A 23,316-nucleotide genomic window follows, 5' to 3' on the forward strand; every position below is an offset into this window, starting at 1 on the left:
AACATTTCTCTCAACTGCAAAAGAGAAATGATTCCCCTCTCCGAAGTCCTTTATGAAATGGTAAAATGCCCCACAGATGTGGTGGTAGCTAAGCTGTGTGATCTCCTTTTCTTAAAACTACAGGGGGCGGGGCAGGGGGTCACAGCCCTGCCACTTCTGCACTCTGTCCCTACCCCAGCAGTTGCCTTCTCTCCCCGACACCTCTACCCACAGCCTCTATCTGGCAGCGCCTATGCTCAGCTCTCCTCTGTCCAAGGCATGCCTGTCTCTTCCTCCTCTGCAGTACTCTCCCAAGAGCGTTCGCATTGGCTTTGACCTCTCACTACCTTCACCCCTTTAACCAGAAAACAGCGTTTGGATGGAGGAAGTCGGAGTGGAGGATGCACAGTTTGCCACCTAGCTATCTTGGTAAAATGTGTGTGTGTGTGTGTGTGTGTGTGTGTGTGTGTGTGTGTGTGTGTGTTTACCAGAACCGTATTAGCTTTGTTTGGTCATGTTTAACATGTGAAAACAATTGTACAGAACACAACTGGCCAAGGTCCATACCTTGCCCCTTTGTAGCATCTTGCCCCTTCACACAATGATGATTTCGGCCTGACATCTGAAGGCATCTGAATTTACAATTCCTGAATAGATATTTTTCAATTAAAGTATAGATGACATACAAAGTTATCACCATGAGGAGTCTAGTAACCATTTCCACCACACAAAATTACTGCAATTGTATTGACTGTATTCCCTATGCTGTGTTTCATACCCCTCTAACTTATTTATGTTGTAAGTTTGTACCTCTTAATCCTCTTCACCTTTTTGCCCATCCCCCCACTGCCCAAACCTCTGTCAACTATCAGTTTGTTTTCTGTATTTAAGAGTCTGTTTCGTTTTGTTTGTATTTGTTTAGATTTTTAGATTCCACATATAAGTGACATACAGTATTTGGCTTTTTCTAACTTATTTCACTTACCATAAATGCTCTCAGTTCATCCATGTTGTCAAAATCGCAAGATTTCATTCTTTTTCATATACACATACACACAGTGGAATATTACTCAACCATGAAAATAACTTTATATCACTTCTTCTTTGACCACTCATCTATTGATGAACACCTAGGTTGTTTCCGTATCATGGCTATTAATATGGAAATAATGCTGCAATGAACACAGGGGTGCACACATCTTTTCAAATTAATTTTTGTTTTCTTCAGATAAGTACCTATAGTGGAATTGTTGGATCCTTCTTTGTCCCTTGTGATAGTCTTTATTTTAAAATCTATTTTATCTGATATAAGTATTACTATCCCAGCTTTTTGTTTTTGTTTCCATTTTCATGAAATATATTTTCCCATCCCTTTAATTTCAGTTGGTGTGTGTCTTTCAATCTGAAGCGAGTCTCGTGTAGTCAGAATATGTAAGGGTCTTGTTTTTTTATCCATTCAATCACCTTATATCTTTTAAATGGAACACTTAGTCCATTTACCTTTAAAAAATTATTGATAAGTATGTACTTACTGCAATTTTAATTGTTTTCATACTAGATTTATAGGTGGTTGGTCTACTACCTTAACTATATGTTTGCCTTTACTAGTGAGATTTTTTCTTTCATATATTTTCTTACCTCTAGTTTTGGCCTTTTCTTTCGCACTTGAAGAATTCCCTTTAACATTTCTTGTAATGCTGGTTTAGTGGTGAGGAACTCTTTTAGCTTTTGCCTATCTGTAAAAATCTTGATCTCTCTTTCAATTCTGAATGATAACCTTGCTGGATAGTGTTGTAGGTTTTTCCTTTTCATTATATCAAATATATCATGCCACTACCTTCTAGCCTACAAAGTTTCTGTTGAAAGTCAGCTGATAGTCTTATGGGCAGTCCCTTGTATGTAACTAGTTGTTGTTTTCTTGTTGCTTTTAAGATTCTCTCTTTATCGTTAACTTTTAACAATTTAATTATAACGTGTCTTGGTGTGGGTCTCTTTGGGTTCTTCTTGTTTGGTACTCTCTGTGCTTCCTGGACTTGGATGTCTGTTTACTTCTCCAGTTTAGCAAAGTTTTCAGCCATTATTTTCTCAAATAAGTTTTCTGTTCTTTTCTCTCTCTCTTCTCCTTCTGGGACCCCTATGATTCAAATGTTAGTACACTTGATGTTGTCCTAGAGGTGCCTTATGCTATCCTCATTCTTTTTCATTCTTTTTTCTTTTTAATCTTCCAGTTGGGTGATTTCTACTATCCTATCTCCTTGATCCATTCTTCTGCATCTGCTGTTCATTCCCTCCAGTATATTTTTCATTTCAGTTGTTATATTATTCAGTCCTGATAGGTTCCTTATTTTATAATTTTTATCTCTTTGTTGAAGTTCTTGCTGAGTTGATCCACTTGTCTGCATAGTTTGATGAGCATCTTTATGACTATTGCTTTGAACTCTTTATCTAGTAGACAGCTTACTTCTTTTCATTTAGTTCACTTTCTGGGGGTTGGAACATATTCTTTCTTCTTCTCATTTTGCCTATTTGTTTCTATATATTTGGAACATATTCTTTCTTCTTCTCATTTTGCCTATTTGTTTCTATATATTAGGTAGGTCAACTATGTCTTCTGGTCTTGAAAAAGTGGCTTCATTTAGAGGTGTCCTGTGGACAGTGGTGAAAGCCCCCTTTGTCACCAGAGCCAGGTGGTCCAGAGGTACTCCCTGGGTGGGCCAGTGTGGCCTCCTGTTGTGGTTGGGCCACAACTTCTATGGACACCCTGGCAGGTGAGACTGGTCCCTGGCCCAGATGACTGTGAGACTTGCCTGCAATTGTTAAGGGCATGCTGGTGTGAAGGACTTCATGTGTCTGGCAGTAAAGCCTTGACTATTGCAGACCCATTGCTATGTGCTGGTGCCTACTGAGGCTGCCCACTGGGTGTGGCAGGGCAGGAGCAACTTTGGAAGGGTGCCAGCCTGGATGGGTCCTCAGGGAAATGCCAGGATGGGGTGAACAGTGTTAGCAAGGTTAATGAAGAGTGTCAGAAATGGCACTTGCCAGCATCAGACTGTCTGGGTGGAGAGAATAAAGAAAGGGGGACAATGGCTCCCACCAGCACTTCTCACTCTGGAGAAAGTTCCAACAGATCCCTGACAGCCTCTCCACCAGCACACACTCTAACATGAGACCATGTATTGCCTTCACATATGACCCAGGTGCTTTTCAAACCGCTGCCTCTGCACTGGGCCTTGAGAAAAGCGTAACCTCCGTTTTCTACAGCCCTTTGACTCTCCCAATGTAAACCCTGCTGGTTTTCAGATATTGTGGGGGCTCTCTTCCTGACTCAAGTCGCCAGACTGGGGCCTGGACCCCTCACTCTTCAGGGGTGGGCCTTCATGGTTGTGATATTTCTCCCACTTGTGGGTCACCACATGGGAAATGGGGGATAGGGTGGGTCCTGACTAGATTGAGTCTCTGCCCTTCCTACCAGTCTCAGTGCGGCTTTTTCTTTATATGTGCAGTTGTAAAAATTCTGTTGTTCTCAGAGACAGCTGATTTTGTAGTTGTAGTTCTGGTGTCAATGAGAAGAGCTGAGCTCAGGATCTTCCTACTCCATAATCTTGAACCTGAAGCCAGCAGACTTGCTCCTGAATGCCAATTTAGCTCCATGAATTGTCATTCCTGGCAGTTGGTGGATAGATTCTTTATAGTGGTGGGTTTATAGCTGACTTCCTTTTATTGTGCTTTTCAGAAAAAGTTGTCTAAAGGAAAAATAAATCAATGAATTAAATGTTAAGATGTTTTTAATAGAACATAAGACAACAACATTAGAATCATCCATAATCTTACAATCTAAAGACAATCATTAGTAACATTTACAGTATAGCTCGCCAATTTTATATAAATTTATTATATGTGTACTTTTCAAAGAAAAAAATGAGATCATACCACTACCTGGGTTTGTAGTTTCTTATTCATTTAACAATATACTGTGAGTGTTTATTTTGTGTGTGTAATTGAATGTTCTTCCATAATAGTCTCTGTAATGTGCTTTCCCACCAGCCCTCCTGTGACCCTTATCCACGGGCCCAAGAGGACCCCTCACCGTATCTGCTCTGCAGCTGCCAAGAAGGGCAGAAAAGGAGGAGGGTTGGTGGCTTGTCCTGCCTTGGAGGGCGCAGCCCTTCCAGGATCTGGAAGCTGCCTGTGTTCCCCCGCTCTCATTCTCCTGCCAGAACTGTGGTCACACCCAGCCATTAGGGAAGCTGGGAACAGTTTTATCTTGGCATCCATTTGCCCACACAAATATCAGTTTCTATTCTTAGGGGTGAAAAGAGAATGAGTATTGAGGGAAACTTTCCGTATCTGCTACAATGGAGAATAAGAACCCACTGTCAGAGCCTGGACTACTGTGGAATATTTGCACTCCCGTTATGATGCTCTTAAGATATGTTTTCAGCAGACAAATTATTTGATCAAAGAATAAGCATACTTAAGATTCCCGGGAGTTGTTTGCACTTTTTCCCATTTCTGTGAAAGCCCATACCCACTTAAATGTTTTTCTTTCGGGCTTCCCATTCACCGTGAGCACCCTACAGATCCCTGTCTTTAACAAGGGGACCAGTCTGCATTGGGTAGTAGACATCAGTGAGCATAACCCCAACTGAAAACAAGGTCCATAATGCAAATCCCACGGGCCTGAGTCAGCTCCCTCTATTTTGGGGTGGCAACATTGCAGCCAGACAGAGTCACAGAGGTGACCTGGGATGTCAGGCACCTTTGGTGAGGAACCACACCAGGCCAGGGGACAGAGGTCTGGATGGAAGCCCCTGACCCCCAGACAGATCATTGGGTAAAGAGGTTGGTCAGGGAAGAGACTACAGTCAGAGAACCGAAGGCATAAGGACATCGGGGTGGGTGCTGGAATGCTGTGGAGGCAGGTCCTGAAACAGGCATGATGTCAAGGCTTTCTTTTCCAGGGCGAGGGAGGAAGATATTCATTCACAAAGTCAAGTAGCAGAGGCATCAGGACGCCAGGCCACTGGCTGCTTTCTCCCCAAGACAGGGTGGTTTAGCAGTGGTCCTCGGGACCCCATTTAGCTCCTCTGGGGGGGGGGGGTGTCTTAGGAAACTGCCACCAGCAGATAGAGTTCTCTGCTTCCATTCCTACAGAATGGCCATACTTCCTGGGTTGCAGGTCAGTTCTGTAAACTCCATGAAAAAAAAAAATCAGAATAGCAACTAGTGCCCCCAATAGAGTACAGGGAGGAAGGTGGAAGGGGAAACCCTGGCCACTGCATCTCAGGAAGCAGGGAAGTGGAGGGAGGAGGGATCTGAGTCCCCAGTTCTCCCAGCCCCATTTCCTCATATTGGGCTGAGAAGGCACCGACCCACTGACTGTGGGCTGTCCTGAAGTCTCGGGGAGCCGCCCAGCCCAGAAGTGCCCCTCATTGATTTAATCCAGAGCCAACAACTGCCACCTGGTGGCACCAGACTGCAAAGGGAGTCGCTCCTGACTTCTGCAGGAAATGCTGCGGATTCAGCTTCACTGTCTGGGCGCTGCCAGCTCCCACCAAGACCCTTGCACAGAGTGGGGGTTCGGTATGTCTGCTGCTTGCAGGATGGACGGGTTCCCCCACAGGAGCTGCGCACCCTCTCCTTCAAGTGGGCACTGAGATGAAGCGGGAGATGCGCCCTGGACCCCACAAGCAGATCCAACCCCAGCACAGGCCTCCCGAGCGTCTCTGCCTCTGGCTCCCTCCGCGTTCACAGCCTGGGAGAGGGTCTTACCTTTTACACAGATTTGTGGAGACCAGGCCTACCCTCCATGCCTGGGGGTGAAAAGCAAGAAGTGTGTGGAGGGGTCCCTAATGCCCCCCTAACGCTGCATCTCACCTGGGCAACCAGAGAAGCCCCCCTGTCCTCATCCAGCCTCATCCTTGCTTTCTGTGTGGGCAGTCCTCAAGGCACGGGCCCTCACTTCACTTCCTCTCAGCGCAATGTCATCTCTTCAAGAGCCTTCCAAAGCCGCCACCCCTGCTCCCCCACAACCCCCACCTTTCTGCTCTTCTCTGGCTGTGATGTCCTCTTTAGCCATCAACACCTTCTCGCAGGCTGTACTGGCACACGCTTAGAGTCTGCTTGGCTCCCTGCTAGCACGCAAGCTCGGGGGTGCATCCCAGCGTCTAGAACAGCGCCTGGCACGCAGCATTTTGCTGCCTGAACAAACCCCAGCTGTTCTCTGGCTGGACCAGCTTCCAGCAGCCTCTGGTCCCGTCTGCACCCCACCCCAGCCAGGACTCCCCACCTCCAGGAGAGTTCGTTACCCCTGAGAAATGCACCTTCTTGCGACAAAGGCAACTTCTCCTTCATCATCCTGCTATTCCAAGTCCCATAGCCCTGCTCTGCACCACCACCCCTGCACGCCGTTTCCTTACGAAGTCCAGGGTGGACCAATCCAGGAGATTTCGTTTCATTCGTCGCTGTTCAATGGGCCACAATGAGGCTGCGGGTGAGAGAGCACATGGAGGCGGTCTCAAGCCCCCTTGGTGCCGGGTGCTGGCGAGTGAGGTCCTCGCTGTCCAGGTCTCACTTGCTGGAATCCCTGCTGCCTCCCTGTGCCCGCAAACCCATCACTTCTTTATCCCTCTTGGCCTTTGGCTCCAGACCTGCCAACCCGGTAGGATGTCTGCCCTCATGAGAGGAAGCAGGAACCCAGGGGACAATGGAAGTTCCCGCAGGCCAAGCGCCTGGGTCTGTTCCCCATACCCATGTGGCGGCGGGTGACTTTAATTTCTGACGGTCTGACAAGCCACATACAAAAAAAGGCATCTTGCTTTTATTTCTTTTTCATTTTTATGGGTTAAACAGTTTACCATACACATATTGCCCATAATGTATTCTATTTCCTTGGGGTCTTGGTGGGAGGCATCTTTTTATTCCAGGCCTCTTTTCCTGCCGGAGGGTGCGTAATTACTATCGGAGGATTTGTAAGAGCTCTGCATGCAATAAGGTTTACTCTTCTCTTTGCCACCCATGTTGCAGACGTTTTTCCTGGTTTATTGTGCGGCCGTGGCTGGGCAGTCACGGGACAATCTCAGCTGCTCTGTGCTCCCGCCCTGGTGACAGCAGGAGTTGCCCTCCACGCCCCCGTGACAAGTTAGCGGGAGAGGCACCCTTGCTCCTCACTTGGGAGCTGGCTCTCTGGCTGCCTAAGAAGGAGGGACCCCTTTACTCCAGTCCCTGGGAGGACCCCGATCTTCTCTGTGTTACCCCATCGCCCTCCTCCACCCTGCACTCCTGCACCCCTGCGTTTCTAGCCTTAGGAAGTGGAAACACTTCCGATTTCAGTCTTGCATTCAGGCGCCCGGCTCCTTTGAAGCTGTTTCTGTCCAGGAGGGAACCAGAAGAGGAAAAATGGCCCTGAGGCACCAGTGAGAACTAAGGGGGCGTGAGGGGTTGGGGGGGGGGGGGTGTCCAGAAAACTGAGCCTGGGAGCACCTCCCTGAGGGCTTGTCTTCCCTCCTGCTTGTTCACGGAAGATGCACACTGCGGGGCCCAGGCTACCAATGGAAAGAGGGCTCCTTCCCAGACCCACCATCCCTCAGAGGAGTGTCTGATAGTGGGACTTGGGGAGGCTGTGTCAGCTGCAAAGGTGGGGGGACCTTGGAAACAGACAAGGCCTCAGGACTCTGCAGAGCCACCTCCTGGCCCTCCCAAGCTTCCCCTCAGAGCTGGGGTGCTGGGAGGGAGGGGCAGGTCCCTGGCAGGACTTCCTGGCTCAACCAGAGGCTGGTCTTGAGCACACAAACTCTTAGAGTGGAGAAGTGTGTGAACCCTGGGGACTAAGAAGGGCTCCTGGTGGCTAACTGGGCTCCAGTGGTGGTGGGGCGGGGAGGCGGGGGGGGGGGGGGGGGGGGACATGGCAGCCATTTCTACACAGGGGCCTCGCACCCAAACTGCTCTCTGTGGAGAAGCCTCTGCTCTGAGCTGCCTGCCCGCAGCGTCCATCCTGGGAGCCAGCCCCTATAAAGGACTGAGGCCTTCCCCACCCCACCAGGCTGCTAGCTCTGTCCAATCAGAACACTCTATTCTGACCAATCAAGACAGTGCCTTTTGGGCCAATTAAACTGTGAAGGTTCAGAGCCCTGATTTGCATGAGGACGGACCAATCAGAGGCGGGGACTTCTAGCTGTGTAAGCCAGCTCCCCTGGGGCTGGCAGAGCCCACTTTGCGAAGACTGAGGGCTGCGTTCCCCAGGGTGCAGCTGAACCCCTGAGGCCTCAGGCAGGGAGGTTATTTGAAGGAAAGGAATTCTTGGGTGTGCTTGTATCCCTCAATCAATCAAGTGTTGCCAATGCCCTTAAGAAAATAAGACCGAGATCCCGAGACATGCCCAGCGCTGGCCACTGCCCAGCCAGGGAACTGGCCTGTCCCTTCTGGGAAGGCTAAGGGACTCTGACCTGGGAATCCTCCCAGGAAACACTCAGAATGAGAGGGGAGAGACCTTGCTGCACGGACGGTCCACCAGAACCACTTATTACAGGAAAAATGGGCACATGCTGAGTGAATTGTGACATAGCTGCATGATACTGCACGTGTGACCAAAAGAAGTCTTAACCGAGGAGTGATTGACTTACACCAAATGAAAACCTATATGCAAAATATAATCCGTTACAGAAAAATACTCGGAAGAAAAAGACTGGAGGGGAACGCGTCTGGAAATTGATTCTAGTTGTCCACGAGTAGGGCGATATGGATGTTTTAGTTAGTTCTTTATACTTCACATAACTTCCAGATTTCCTCCGCGTTGTGTCTCCTTATCACCTGGGGAGTGAAACCCAGCTCCTTCCTCCCAGCCCCTCCTGGGTCCTCTGCAGCCACCAGCACTCATGCTCCAGCACAGCCTCCCTGTCCCTCCCGGCACCTGCCTGCCCTGCCCAGCCTCGCCCTCAGATGGCAGCAACCTTTCTGGACGCTGCCTGGCCTGCAGCGGGTGCGTGGTGAACCCTGCCCTGCGCCTTCCACCAGCTCCTGGGCACCCCTGTGAGAATGGCCTGCCGGCCCTGCAGAGCCCTGGCCCCGGCCTGGTGGTTCCGAGAGCCTGTCTCGAAGGACGGCACTGGGTCTGCTGCGCTCAGGGCCTCGCCGTCTTCAGTCCGAGAATGGCTCGTGGGACAGCGGTGTGGCCAGTGCCATGGGGCGGGGAAGGGAAGGTGCGTTTGGGGACTTGCCCATGCTCCCCAGAAACACATGCGTGCCCGGTGCCACCCCGCTCCTTTAGAGGAGGCCTCTCCCGCCACGGCCTCCCCAGGCCTGCGCGTCCCTGAGAGCCACCTCCCCCCGCCGGGCGCCAGGCTGAGACGGAGACCCAGGGGCAGCGGCCTGGGGGCCTCCCCTCCCCCGCGGGGGCCAGCCAAGAGCTCAGGGAAATGCATCTGCACCGCCTGGCTGGCCCCTGGCAGACTCCACCCGGGGCTCCCCGGGGCCTCGGCCTCCTGGGGCTCCCCCTCGGGCCGCTCTCCCGTGGGCGTGGCGGCCGGTGGAGAGCAGGGCCTGGGGCGCGGGAGGAACTGGAGTGGGCGGAGCTCAGCTCTCAGGCCCCTCTCCCCTCTGGTGCGGGCTCCGCAAGGCCAGGAAAAGGTGGCCGGTCCTCACGCACTGCCGATGGGGGCGGGGAGCGGTCCCCGATGCTGCTCTCACCTGGCCTGGGGCTGGGGACCTGCAGGAGGCACAGGGGCTGGGCCAGTGGAAGAGAAGCCGGGGAGTGGGCGTGCTCAGTGCCCCCAAGGAAGGCGCCTGCCTCGCTCCGCACGCCCTTCCCCCACTCGGCTCTCCTCTTGCCCCCCCTACCCTCTAACCCCCACCCCCCAGTCTTCCCACTCCCCCTCTACCTCCAGCCTTCCCTGCCTGCTCTTCCCCCCACCCCCCCAGTCCCTCCACCCCCCTCTACCTCCAGCCCTCCCTGCCTGCTCTTCCCCACCACCCCCCAGTCGCCCTGTCCCAGCCCCTGGGGCGGCGCAGCTCACCCTCTGGCAGCACTGCGCCATGCTGCCAGGGAGGGGGTGGGGTCCTTGGGGACCCGGTGGGGTGGCCGCCTCTGGGAGCGGCAGCATGAAGCCAGGCAGACATGGAGCAGCCCCTCATCTCCTCCACCAGCTTCTGCCCCGCGTGGGCCCTGCCCTGGCCCGGCTGGCCCGCCCCGTGCTGAGCAGCTCCGGGCAGCCACTCTCTGGGCTGCAGACTCCCTGGGCCCTCAAGGGCCTGGTGGGTGGGCACCCTCTGCTCTGTGTGGCCCGGGGGACTGCATGACAGATGGAGGGTGGTGGCCAAGCGGGGGAGGAGCCAGCAGGCCCGGAGGGCGGGGAAGGCCTCCGCAGGGAGCATGCGCCGGGACCCAAAAGCTGGTGTGAGGCTGCGAGTGGGGCGCCTGCAAATATTAACCAGTGTAAAGGGTTTCCCGCTGGAGTCCGCAGCAGGAAATGCCAGTGGCCAGGAAGCAACCAGGGCTTGGCGGGGCCTCCCCGGGTTTGGGGTCAGATGGTGTTTCTCTGAGGTTCATGGTAGGGAAGGAGCATCATCAGAGCGTCAGGCTCTGGGCCCCAGGGGTCATTCGGGCCCTGCCAGCCCCCGCACCTGCCTCCCCCTCCCAGGCCAGGCTGAGCTCCCACGGGACCCACTCCCAGGTCAGAACGCTGCCAGGCCACCTCCAGCCCAGGCTGCAGGCCAGAAACCCCATCCCCACACTTTGCCCTGCCATGAAGTAAGCAAGTCCAGGGGTTCGAAGATGCATTATGGCGACAACCCTGTGCCTGTTTAGAATATCAAACTCATCCCACCCGTTTCCCCCACGGAGCTTAGGGGACTCATGGGAGAGAGGCCGTGGGGTCTGCTGCCGCTCGGCTCCTGCCTTGGTGGCCAGCTGTCCCCACCTCTAGCAGGTGCCCTAATCCACCCTGGCTGTTAGAGTCCTCTCTCTTCCCTGCCATTGCTCTCTACTCGGAGGAGTGACACCCCGGACAGTCACTTCCCTGGGCTCCGAGGACCTGGGCAAATGCCTCAACATGCGTTGGGGTGCCCGGGCTGTCTCCCAGCTGGAAACAGGTCCCCCTTAGGCAATGTTAGCTGTGTGCGCGTGCAGCCCCTCTACATCAGGAAACACCCACCTGTTCTTAACCTGCACTCAGTATGTCAGAAATGCAGCGCTCAGCAGAGCCACCAGCCACTTGGACAGATGTACAGCCAGTGCTGCAATCCTATATAATAAAAGGTTAATATGCAAAGCGACCGAACAGCGGAATGACCAGTCGCTATGATGCACACTGACCACCAGGGTGCAGGCGCTCAATTCAGGAGCTGCCTCCTGGTGGTCAGTGGGCTCCCACAAGGGGAGCGCCTCTCAGCCAGAAGCCCTGAGCAGGCTCATGGCTGGCGAGCGCAGCGGCGGTGGCGGGAGCCTCTCCTGCCTCCTCAGCAGTGCTAAGGATGTCCGACTGCTGGCTTAGGCCTGCTCCCGGGGATCGGGCCTAAGCCAACAGTGGGGGACATCCCCCGAGGGTTCCCAGACTGTGAGAGGGCCCAGGCCGGGCTGAGGGCCCGCGCCTCCCCCACCCCACCCCCCCCCCGCCCCCCAGTATACATATTTCATGCATCGGGCCTCTAGTTTAAAGATAAACGCTTGGATATGTGTTTTTTATGCGCATAATTGTAAGGAATAGAAACCTAAACTTGCAATTGCTGGGCCAAAGGGTATGCTTGCTTTTCATTTAAGTTGGGTGGGAAACGGAGGGCTTGAGAAATCATTTGGTCTGGCCCTGCCAAGGCATTAGGGGTGAGTAATTAAATGTGTGACCAAATAGAGCAGGCTAATTTTTAAGCTGATAATTTTGTATGGCCCGCAAATGATGTTACAAATAGCCAAATGGCTCTTGGCAGAAGAAAGGTCCCCCACCCCTGATTAAGTGACCAATCCTAAGAGCCACATCAGTCTACACTTTTCTCACCAGGTGGGGACATTGTGCATTTTTGTTATTTTTTGCACAAACAGTTAACACCTGCGGGTCCATGGTGGCGGGTGTGGCTGTTCGGTTCCGATCCTACTGGGATCGTGCATCTTTCCTGCTCCTGGCCGCGAGCTCTCTTCACCACCCCTTGCCTGGCAACCTGCTGCTCCTCTGTTTGCTACAGTTTCGCAGGCGGATCTGTTGGTCTTGGAGTCGGACTTTGTGTTCTAGATGCCGCAGATGTGTCCTCCCAGCCCGTCATTTATCTTTGCATACCATGTCTGCTGTGGCTCAAAAGTCTTCACCTTTTGAAGGAATCAAATTTATCAACATTTTCTTCTGTGTTTTTCTATTTTCTTGTGTGTGTGTTGGCGGAGCCGGGGGTGGGGGGGGGATTATTTTGCTTTTGAAGGTCATTCCCATTCCAACTTGATAGACAAAATATTCAATAATTTCTCAAAATGCTTTTATAGTTATTTTTAGTTCTTTAATTTAAAATTTATTTTTACATGATCATCTAACAACTATCCACAGTATTTTAAATGTATGTTTAGGTTTCCAATGCCATTTCTTAAATAATTCAGCCTTGTTTTCCTGGCCCCGTCAATCATATACTAATTTCCCATGTACACTTGGGCTATTCCTGGATTCCGTTCCAGCTTATTGACATGTCTGTGTCTTTCCTGCACCAATGACATTATTATTATTGTTGTTGTTGTTGTTGCTGTTATGGCTTTGTGCTCTGTTTTTGTGTCTGATGGGCCTGGTCCACTCTCTCTGGCCTTCTTTCTCGAAGTGCTCTTGGCTAACCTCCTATGTCCTGAGGGTCTGGCCGCCTTCTCACTGTGGCTCAGGCCACCAGCCCTGTGGTGGGGATCCCCTTGCCATCCCTCAGGCTCAGCGGGTCAGTGGGTCAGTGATAACTAGCATAACGCCACTTAATCCCCAGGAGCCTGGATTGGTCCTCACCCCGAGGAAGCATCCCCAGGCCAGGCAGCCTCTCCCAGGTGGGAAAGGAGGCGGAACATCTTTCCTTAAACGGGAAAATGTTGCCAAAACCCATACCGTTGAATCTTTGCTTTATAGAGTCTGAGAGCAGAGAGGAGAGGACTGGCCAGGTCACCCGGTGAGGAGCCCCTGGCCCCCAGCAGGACCCCCTGGTCCCTCCTGCTGAAAGGCGCCTCGGGCCCCTCTGAGCCGGGCTCCTCCTCACTGTCCTGGGGAGACCCAGAGGGCCCCCCTCCCAGGGCTGTACTCAGTGCTTGCTCCTCACACCATTGGCTACTTCTGGGCCACACTCCTTTGTAAGGAAACCCTCCCTGGACCCCTCCCCCAGCCTTAGTAGCTACATAAGGGGACCCTGGGGTTCAGCTTGGGCCCCTTCCACGCCCTCACGCACAGTTCAGTCTGTTACCCAACTACTTTGGTTCTCGTCACAGCGCTGACTCAGACAAGGCAAGATCTGAGCTCTCTGTGCCTCAGTCTCGTTGCCTGTCAAATGGGACAGCAGTCATGCCCACCCAGCTCCTGAGATGCTTCGGCTATTAAGTCAGCAATATTCGAAATGTGTTGAAGCAGCACCTGCCATGTGCTAAGACTTGCAAACTGCCCTGTCACAGCTTCCTCTCATCGCCCTCATTGTCATCGTCGTCGTCCTGAGGGTGTCCCTGCCTCTCCCGACCCGACCGGGGCTGGGCCACCACAGCCTGGCTTCCTCCTAATGGCCTCCTCACAGACAGGGCAACCCCAGGCGTGGCTCTTTGGTCTCTGGGTTCCTTCGAAATGCAAAGCTGACCCCTCTTCCCTCAGGATGAACACTGAAGTCTTGGCGGTGGCCCACAGTTCGGTACGTCCCCGGTGCCCTCTAGCAGAGTGTCCCCTGCCTCTCCTCACCCAGCCACTGCCCTCCGTCCTGATCTTGCCATCACCACCTGCCTTTTTCTTCCGGCCCCAGCCCCAGAGCCTCCACCAGCAGGGCGGGCCCTGGGTGTGAGCCCCTCCAGGCCTTCCTGCAGGACCTCAGAGCTGACTCCAGAATGCGGAGGCCACGCCCCTGCGGGAGCTCAGGGGCCCTCGGGCCTCGGATTGCCCACCACCAGCCCCGGGGTGGGGGACATGCCCCCCCACCTACCCCCCCCACCTCCCCACCCCCCCACACCCGCCACAGCCCTCCCAGAGGGCCCAGGGCAGGTCCTGCTCACAGCAGAAGGCTGCCGAGGAGAAAGCCAAATGACCACAGGAACGCCTTCGTTCACTCTTCTGGGGATCCCCGACTTCTCCGCCTATAGTCAGCCTTTACTTGGGGCTAAAACCAAACCAACAACCCCACCGCCCCTGGGCCCTGGGCTTCCCTTACAGCCCCCAGCACCAGCCAAGTCCTGAGACCACAGATACCGCACGCTTTCCTCCTCCTCCAAGCACACGCAGCTCACCCCACGGCCCTGGGGGTGCCGCAGACCAGGGAGTCTGTGTGGGGGGAGGAGATGAGAGAGTTCCTCAGGGGAACTTCCTTTAACTTTAATTTGTTAACAAAGAAATGCATGTATATGTTTAAAAAATCAACTACTGCTCCAAAGCTGATAATCAACTTCAGCACCGACGCCTGGATGGGGTGGGGGTGCACAGCTGTGCACCGACTTCAAGCAGCAGAGCCCGTCCTTACTGCAGGGAGAGGAGACATCAAGAGCGGACGCTGTGTGCGCAAGGGAGGAGCTGGCTGGCTGGTGGGCCCCCAGCAGGCTCCTACCTTTTGGAGCCCCCCACCTTGGAGGTCCTAACAGTGAGGTCTTTTCTCTGAGCCATTTGGTTTGTTCAGAGGAGAATCTGTCACTTTCCTGCCTCGGGAGTTAAATCCGGCCACTGGGGGTCTGGGTCCAGGCTGGAGAAGGCGGCTGGGCACTCGCCGTTTCCACAGACGTCCACGGATTTCCATTTTGCCAACATCGCTCTGCCCGGGCTCTGCTGCGTCTGCGCCCGGAGCCACAGCTCCTCCAGCTCATCCCTGCAGAGGGTCGGCCCTCCTCTGCTGCCCTGGGCGGAGGGACCTGGAGTGTCAGCTGGGGGATAGCCCGTGTGCAGCCTCAGGGCCCCTGTGCTTCCGGTCCTGAGCCTCCAGCCTCCTGAGCGTACTGTCTTCCTCCCTCGGCAGCTTTACTGTTTAGTTACTCGTCCTCCTGCATCTGCCCTCTCCTTTTGGAAATATTTTTGGTATTTCTCATCCCCTGCTTCCCCTCGTGGTCTCAGGCCCTGTGAATCCACACCATGGTCTCAGGAGGAGGCGGAGGTGACTGTGACCTCAATCCCCTTTCCAGCTGGAGGTCTCGGGTTCATCCTCAGTTGTTTATCGCTTTGAAGAAGGTTTCTTAACTTCTCCAGGCACGAGGAACACCTGGTAAGCCACGAGTGCCGAGTTTCAGGCACCCATAGATCTCAGCGTGCAGGTGACCCAGGTGCCTGGTGTGTTGTGTGGCCAGGACTTGGCCCTGGCTTTGGGACAACAACCTGTCACTCGTTGCAGAACAAGGCGCAGGAAATGGCAGTGTGGGGCCAAGTCAGTGCTGAGGTTCAACAGTGATGCTAAAGGGAGACTCTAGAGAGAAGAAAAGAAAGAACCCCTTCTCATGAGCTCAAATGTCCACTCTGCCCCTGCACTGGGTGGACCACTCACCTCTCGTAGCCTCAGCCTCCCCCTCCTTATTTTGATGAGAGAACCTCCATGCAGCCATAAGGACCAGGGGAGTGAAGGGATGTCAATGACAAACGGAGAATGATGAATGGAGGTAAATGACGGATGGTGGATGGTGGATGGAGGATGGAGGATGGTGGATGGAGGATGGTGGATGGAGGATGGTCGACAGTGGATGGAGGACGGTGGACGGAGGATGGTGGACGGAGGATGGAGGATGGTGGACGGAGGATGGAGGATGGAGGATGGTGGATGGAGGATGGAGGATGGAGGATGGAGGATGGTGGATGGTGGATGGTGGATGGTGGATGGTGGATGGAGGATGAAGGATGGTGGATGGAGGATGGAGGATGGTGGATGGTGGATGGTGGATGGAGGATGGTCGACAGTGGATGGAGGACGGTGGACGGAGGATGGTGGACGGAGGATGGAGGATGGAGGATGGTGGATGGAGGATGGAGGATGGAGGATGGAGGATGGTGGATGGTGGATGGTGGATGGTGGATGGAGGATGGAGGATGGTGGATGGAGGATGGAGGATGGTGGATGGTGGATGGTGGATGGTGGATGGAGGATGGAGGATGGAGGATGGAGGATGGAGGATGGAGGATGGAGGATGGTGGATGGAGGATGGAGGATGGTGGATGGTGGATGGAGGATGGTGGATGGTGGATGGAGGATGGTGGATGGAGGATGGAGGATGGTGGATGGAGGATGGAGGATGGTGGATGGTGGATGGTGGATGGTGGATGGTGGATGGAGGATGGAGGATGGTGGATGGTGGATGGAGGATGGTGGATGGTGGATGGTGGATGGAGGATGGTGGATGGAGGATGGAGGATGGTGGATGGAGGATGGAGGATGGAGGATGGAGGATGGAGGATGGTGGATGGTGGATGGTGGATGGAGGATGGTGGATGGAGGATGGAGGATGGTGGATGGAGGATGGAGGATGGTGGATGGAGGATGGAGGATGGAGGATGGAGGATGGAGGATGGTGGATGGAGGATGGTGGATGGAGGATGGAGGATGGTGGATGGAGGGTGGAGGGTGGAGGATGGTGGATGGTGGATGGTGGATGGAGGATGGAGGATGGAGGATGGTGGATGGTGGATGGTGGATGGAGGATGGAGGATGGAGGATGGTGGATGGAGGATGGTGGATGGTGGACGGAGGATGGAGGATGGTGGATGGAGGATGGAGGATGGAGGATGGTGGATGGTGGATGGTGGATGGTGGATGGAGGATGGAGGATGGAGGATGGTAGATGGAGGATGGAGGATGGTGGATGGAGGATGGTGGACGGTGGACGGTGGACGGTGGACGGAGGATGGAGGATGGTGGATGGTGGATGGAGGATGGTGGATGGAGGATGGAGGACGGTGGACGGAGGACGAAGGACGGTGGACGGAGGACGGAGGACGGAGGACGGAGGATGGAGGATGGTGGATGGTGGATGGTGGATGGTGGATGGAGGATGGAGGATGGAGGATGGTGGATGGAGGATGGTGGATGGTGGATGGTGGATGGAGGATGGTGGATGGTGGATGGAGGATGGAGGATGGTGGATGGAGGATGGAGGATGGTGGATGGTGGATGGTGGATGGTGGATGGTGGATGGTGGATGGAGGGTGGAGGGTGGAGGATGGTGGATGGTGGATGGTGGATGGAGGATGGAGGATGGAGGATGGTGGATGGTGGATGGTGGATGGAGGATGGAGGATGGTGGATGGAGGATGGAGGATGGTGGATGGAGGATGGTGGATGGTGGATGGAGGATGGAGGATGGAGGATGGTAGATGGAGGATGGAGGATGGTGGATGGAGGATGGTGGACGGTGGATGGTGGACGGTGGATGGAGGATGGAGGATGATGGATGGTAGATGGAGGATGGTGGATGGAGGATGGTGGATGGTGGATGGAGGATGGTGGATGGAGGATGGAGGATGGTGGACGGAGGATGGAGGACAGTGGATGGTGGAGGAATGGATGACAAATGGAGGCTGGGAAGCCTTCCCCACCTCTGGGTAAAGGAAAGACTTCTCTCATTCCTGTGATTGTCACATCCGCCTTCAAAGGATTTTTGCTCGCAGTCCCTTTGGAAGAGTAGGAACCCTTGGAGGGCTCTCAGCGGGCTTGGGCGTGAGGCGAGGAAAGAGAACACCTCAGTGCGGGCAGACGAGTTCCAGAGAGCGAGCTCCCAGGACGTGGCTCTAACCCTCGCTCAGTTCCTAGGGACAGACCTGGCATGTTCTCCAGCGTGGAGAGCCGTGGTTCTCAAAGTGAGGTCCTCGCAGGTGCCTCGGTACCGCCGAGAACTGGTGAGAAGTGCAGATTGTGGGCCGCAGCCAGGCCTGCTGAGGGGGACTCGGGGGCAGGCCCGGCACGCCGAAAGAGCCTCCGGTGATGTGCCTGCCCAGCTTCCGCCCCGGCGCTCTGCCGGGCACACAGATCGCCCAGGGATCCTGTTAAGATGCAAGTTCTGGGGCCCGAGGTCCTGCGTGTCTATCAAGCTCAAGGTCATGCCAGCGCTGCTGGCTGAAGCACCTCACTCTGACTAGTGAGGCTCTCAGAAAATACAATTCGAGCCGCAGATTGGATTTCAAATTTTCTAATAGCCACATTTTAAAAAGTAAAGGCGAATAGGTTACATATGTTAATCTTTTTACTTAAACCAATACATGGAAAAGATTATTTCAACATGCAATCCATATAAAATGTATCAAAATATGTCACATAATTTCCATGTGTATTTTTATACTCAGTCTTTGAAATCTTGCTAAGTTTAGAGCACATCTCAGTGGGGAATGTCCACACCTCAGGCATTCTGTGGCCACGTACGCCTAATGGTTACGCATCAGAAAGTGCAAGTCCGTATGCTCCCTCCACACTCCCACCCACACACCCTCCTCCAAGGACCCACACTGGGATGAAGGCATCACCCACAACACTGCCAGTGGCTTCCTAGGGAACTGTCTGTCCCCTTATTAGAGTGAATATGCATTCCACGTCACCACTGATTTAATATTAAAGAAGATTCACACCTGTATTTGGAACATTTATTGCTCACCAAACGTAATTCCCCCACAGAGAGAAAATCATTGTGCCCACTCAAGCCAGAATGCTAGAATGGAGACCGCACAACAAAGCTGGGGTCCACCGGGGGGGGGGGGCGGGGGGGGGCGGCGCACGCGGGAAGGTGGTAGCAACACCAGGGGAACAAGGGAACAGGGAAATCCTGCCCACCAGCAGAAAGAGAGGGAGGAGCTGGTGTCTGCCAGCTTTTCAGTGGGGCCCAGGAGGGAGGGGAAGAAGGAGATTCTTCCAGGGAAATGCAGACCTAAGCTCCATCGCCCACTGGCTGGCAGCCCTCGTGCACACAATCAGGGAGGCCTGGCAACCCCTGAACTGAAATTTTAACATGAGAATGGGCTATCATTGGGTGAGAGCTCAGGCATCCTAGAGGCAACAAAAGCAAAACCAATCTTTAGGAACATATTCCTACATTCAAAACAAACAAATTAGCCCTAACCGGTTTGGTTCAGTGGATAGAGCATCGGTCTGCGGACCGAAAGGTCCCAGGTTCAATTTTGGTCAAGGGCACACACATCTCCAGTAGCGGGTGTGCAGGAGGCAGCTGATCGATGTTTCTAACTCTCTATCCCTCACCCTTCCTCTCTGTAAAAAAATCAATAAAATATGTTTAAAAAAACATACAAATTAAATCCCTGCTATATATGAGGTTCCAATTTAAAAATTCTAAAATATACAAAGAAATAAGACACAATGAGTAAAAATTAGCAGAAACATCAAACAAGAGAATTAGCCTCCACTGTTCCAACCATACTGGAGTTAGTAAACCATTATTTTTTAAGTTTATAAAATAACACTATTTAAAATGATTAAAGAGAAATGGGAACTTTGAAAATATTAGCCAGGAAAAAACACACACAGCAGTTGTAGCTACATTTCTATTGAACAAAATAAACATTAAGACAAAAAACATCATCACATGATGATAATGGGAACAATTCATCGTAAAGATATTTTTAAAATCCAAATCTGTATGTTTCTAACAATACAGTCACAAAACCAATAAAGCCAACATTAATATATTTGTAAAGAGAAATTTTAAAATTGACATCATAATGAAATTTTTATAAACCCCCACTCAGTAACTGATAGATCAGGCACAGAAAAAAGATTAATAAGGACACAAAACATTTAAACAGCACAGTTGACAGGCTTGAGTTAGTAAATATGTATAGTAAGCCCAGCAATCAGTACAATCTAACCAGTTTCTAGACAAAGTTGGCCTCCGCGAATGCCAACCCCACACCATGTAGACCAGTTCTCTGACCACAGTAAAATAACATTGGAAATCAAAAGTGGGAAGAGTGAATCTTCAAATGTATTTGAAAATTCAAAACCTGTAAACAGCTTAAGAGGTGAAGAAGAAGTCATATTGGAAATTGGAAATTAAAATCAAATAATGATGAATACATAACATCAGAAACTAGGAAATTTACAACTTTAAATTCATGTACTAAAAACAAGGAAGACCAAAAAATCATGAAACAAGAGTCAAACTCAAGACATCATTAAAACAATAACAAGCTAAAACTCTAAAATGCAAACTCTAGAAGGAAGAAAATGATAGAGATCGTGTTCATTTGGGGAAGTAAATGAAATTAAACCTCTACTGCATACCATGCATAAAAGTCAGTTCCAGCTAGCGTAAGTACTTAAACAGCAAAAGTAACATTTTTAGTAAAAAATATAAGTAAATATTTTTCTGAATTTACAGTAGGAAAAGATTTTTCAAACAATACATGGCAAGCACTAGCATTAAATTAAGTGATTGATAAATTTGACATTGTTAAAGCTAAGAATTCATATTCATCAATAAATACCATAAAGAGAAAGCAAAAAACAAGTTACAAGCTGGGAGAAAATATTTGAGAAATATATACCCTACACCAGATTGGTATCAAGAATATGAGAAGGACAAACAACCCAATAAAAATGAACAGGAGAGATCCAAGAAGGCACTCTCCCAGGGCCAAACGGGAATTCAACTAATTATAGAACAATTAACCCGAATAACCAACTGAAGACTAGCTGGAGAGAAGTCTTATAACCAAAGAGAAGCCACACGGAGACTGGGAGGAAGGGTAAGACGTGACAGAGTCTGGTTCACTCCCACAGGCTGAGGCTAGGTTCTGGAGGGATATCTCCACTGAGGCGTGTTCCCCCGAGAAGTGTGGGAGGTCAGGCTGAGCTCCAAGCCCAGAGTACGAGAGCCGGGAAGAGGTGCCCACATAATATCTGCTGTGAAAACAGCGTGGGGTTTCTGTCTGCCAGGGGAGACAAGAGTCCCCTAGAAACACAGGCACCCTCTTAAAGGGCCAATGCACAAAATTTCATTTGCAGCCAATCATCCTGGGCTCTGGCAAAGGGAGGATAGAGTGGACTAGAGTTGCATGAGGATAGACTGGGACTTGTGGCTCTGGGCAGAGAGCTGAACAGAGGCCCCTAGGATTTTGTGCCGAGTCACCCTCTGGCACTGAAGGCACCATCTCTCTTGGGTGGAGCATTCCCCTCCAAGAGGCATCAGCCTGGAAGAAAGCAATAGCCCCACCCTCTGGACTCACTCTCATCCCACCTTGTGGAGCTTACACCCTGCTGAGGAGTCAGCTGCCTATCTCCAGAATCAAGAAAAATCTCAAATAAACTATCTAACTTTACACTTAAAGGAACTTCAAAAAGAACAACAAAGACCAAAGTGAGTAGCACAAAGGAAATAATAAAGATCAGAGCAGAAATAAACGAAATAGAATCTAGTGAAACAATACAAAAGATCAATGAAAACAAGAGCTGGTTCTCTGAATGATAAACAAGATTGATAAACTTTTAACCAGATTCATCGAAAGAGGGAGAGAGAAGGACAGAGAGCGAGAAAGGAGACATAAATAAAATCAGAAATGAAGGAGGAGAAGTAATAACTGACACCAAAGAAATACAAAGAATTATAAGAAAATGTTATCAGGAAGAATCAGAGAATCTGAATAGACAGATTACAACTAGTGTAATTGAAGTAGGAATGAAAAATCTCCCAGTGAACAAAAGTCCTGGACTGGATGGTTTTACAGGTGAAATTTATCAAACATTCAAAGAAGAACTAAAACCTATTCTTTTTCTTTTTCAAAAAATATATTTTTATTTATTTCAGAGAGGAAGGGAGAGGGAGAGAGATAGAAACATCAATGATGAGAGAGAATCATTGATTGGCTGCCTCCTGCATACCCCCTACTGGGGATCGAACCCACAACCAGGGCATGTGCCCTTGACTGGAATCGAACCCAGGACCCTTCAGTCCGCAGGCCAACGCTATATCCGCTGAGCCAAACTGACTAGGGCTAAAACCTATTCTTAAACTATCCCAAAAAACTCAAGAGAAGGGAAGACACCCAAGCTCATTTTGAGGCCAGCATTAACCTAATTCCAGAACCAGATAAAAACACAACAAAGAAAGAAAAGTATAAACCAATATGCCTGATGAACATAGATGCTAAAATCCTCAACAAAATATTAGCAGCCAAATCCAGTAATACATTAAAAAGACCATACACCATGATCAAGTGAGATTTATTCTTGGGAAGCAATGTTGGTACAATATCGGCAAATCAATAAATGTATACACCATGTAAACAAAATAAAAGATAAAAACCACATGATCATATGAGTAAATACAGAAAAAGCATTTGATGAAATCTAGCTCCAATTTATGGTCAAAACTCTCAGCAAAGTGGGAATAGAGGGAACATACCTCAATGTAATAAAGGCCATATATGACAAACCCACAGCCAACATCATACTCAATAGACAAAACATACAAGCATTTCCCTTAAGATCAAGAACAAGTCAGGGATATCCCACTTTCACCATTCTTACTCAAAATAGTACTGGAAGTCCTACCCATAACCATCAGACATGAAAAGAAATAAAAAGCATCGAGAAAGTTCTAGTGGGTTGAGGTATCGGCGGGAGCAGCCTGCGGCGGGAGGAGCCGTTACGGGAGCTGGAACTGCCGATTAATCCTGATCAAGATGACAACCTCCCAAAAGCACCGAGGCTTCGTGGCAGAGCCCATGGGGGAAAAGCCAGTGGGGAGCCTGGCCGGGATCGGTGAAGTCCTGGGCAAGCAGCTGGAGGAAAGGGGCTTTGACAAGGCTTACGTGGCCCTTGGCCAGTTTCTGGTGCTAAAGGAAGATGAAGACCTCTTCCGGAATGGCTAAAGGACACGTGTGGCGCCCATGCCAAGCAGTCCCGGACTGCTCTGGGTGCCTTCGAGTGGTGTGACGCCTTCTTGTGATGGTCTCTGGGAGCCCCCAATCCCTAACACCAGCCTTGAGTCTCCAGAGTTTGCAGCTGAGTGGGGCTACTCCCTTGTCCTCTACAAAGGAAGCGATTGCTGTCTGCTCACCACCAATGGCCTCCGGGTCTTTGGGGGAGTTCTCTCCCCTCACCATTTCAACTTTTTTGGAATTCTCACTCTTGCATGCATCTCCCTTCTCTTTCCCCTGCCAGTTTCAGGTCAATAATCAGCTTTTCTGAGTGGATTTCTGGCCCCTACCCTCACCCCTGATCTGTTTAATGACATTTGGC

General features: G+C 51.3%; 1 pseudogene across 1 annotated transcript; it reads left to right on the plus strand.

Moving 5' to 3' along the window:
* The first annotated feature begins 22,688 nt into the window (after positions 1 to 22,688).
* On the plus strand, positions 22,689 to 23,023 carry LOC307112753 (barrier-to-autointegration factor-like; annotated as a pseudogene). Its single transcript has one exon. The product of its transcript is annotated as a barrier-to-autointegration factor-like (transcript).
* Positions 23,024 to 23,316: the final 293 nt, after the last annotated feature.

The sequence above is a fragment of the Cnephaeus nilssonii genome (assembly GCF_951640355.1).
Source record: "Cnephaeus nilssonii genome assembly, chromosome: 16".
Lineage (NCBI taxonomy): Eukaryota > Metazoa > Chordata > Mammalia > Chiroptera > Vespertilionidae > Cnephaeus > Cnephaeus nilssonii.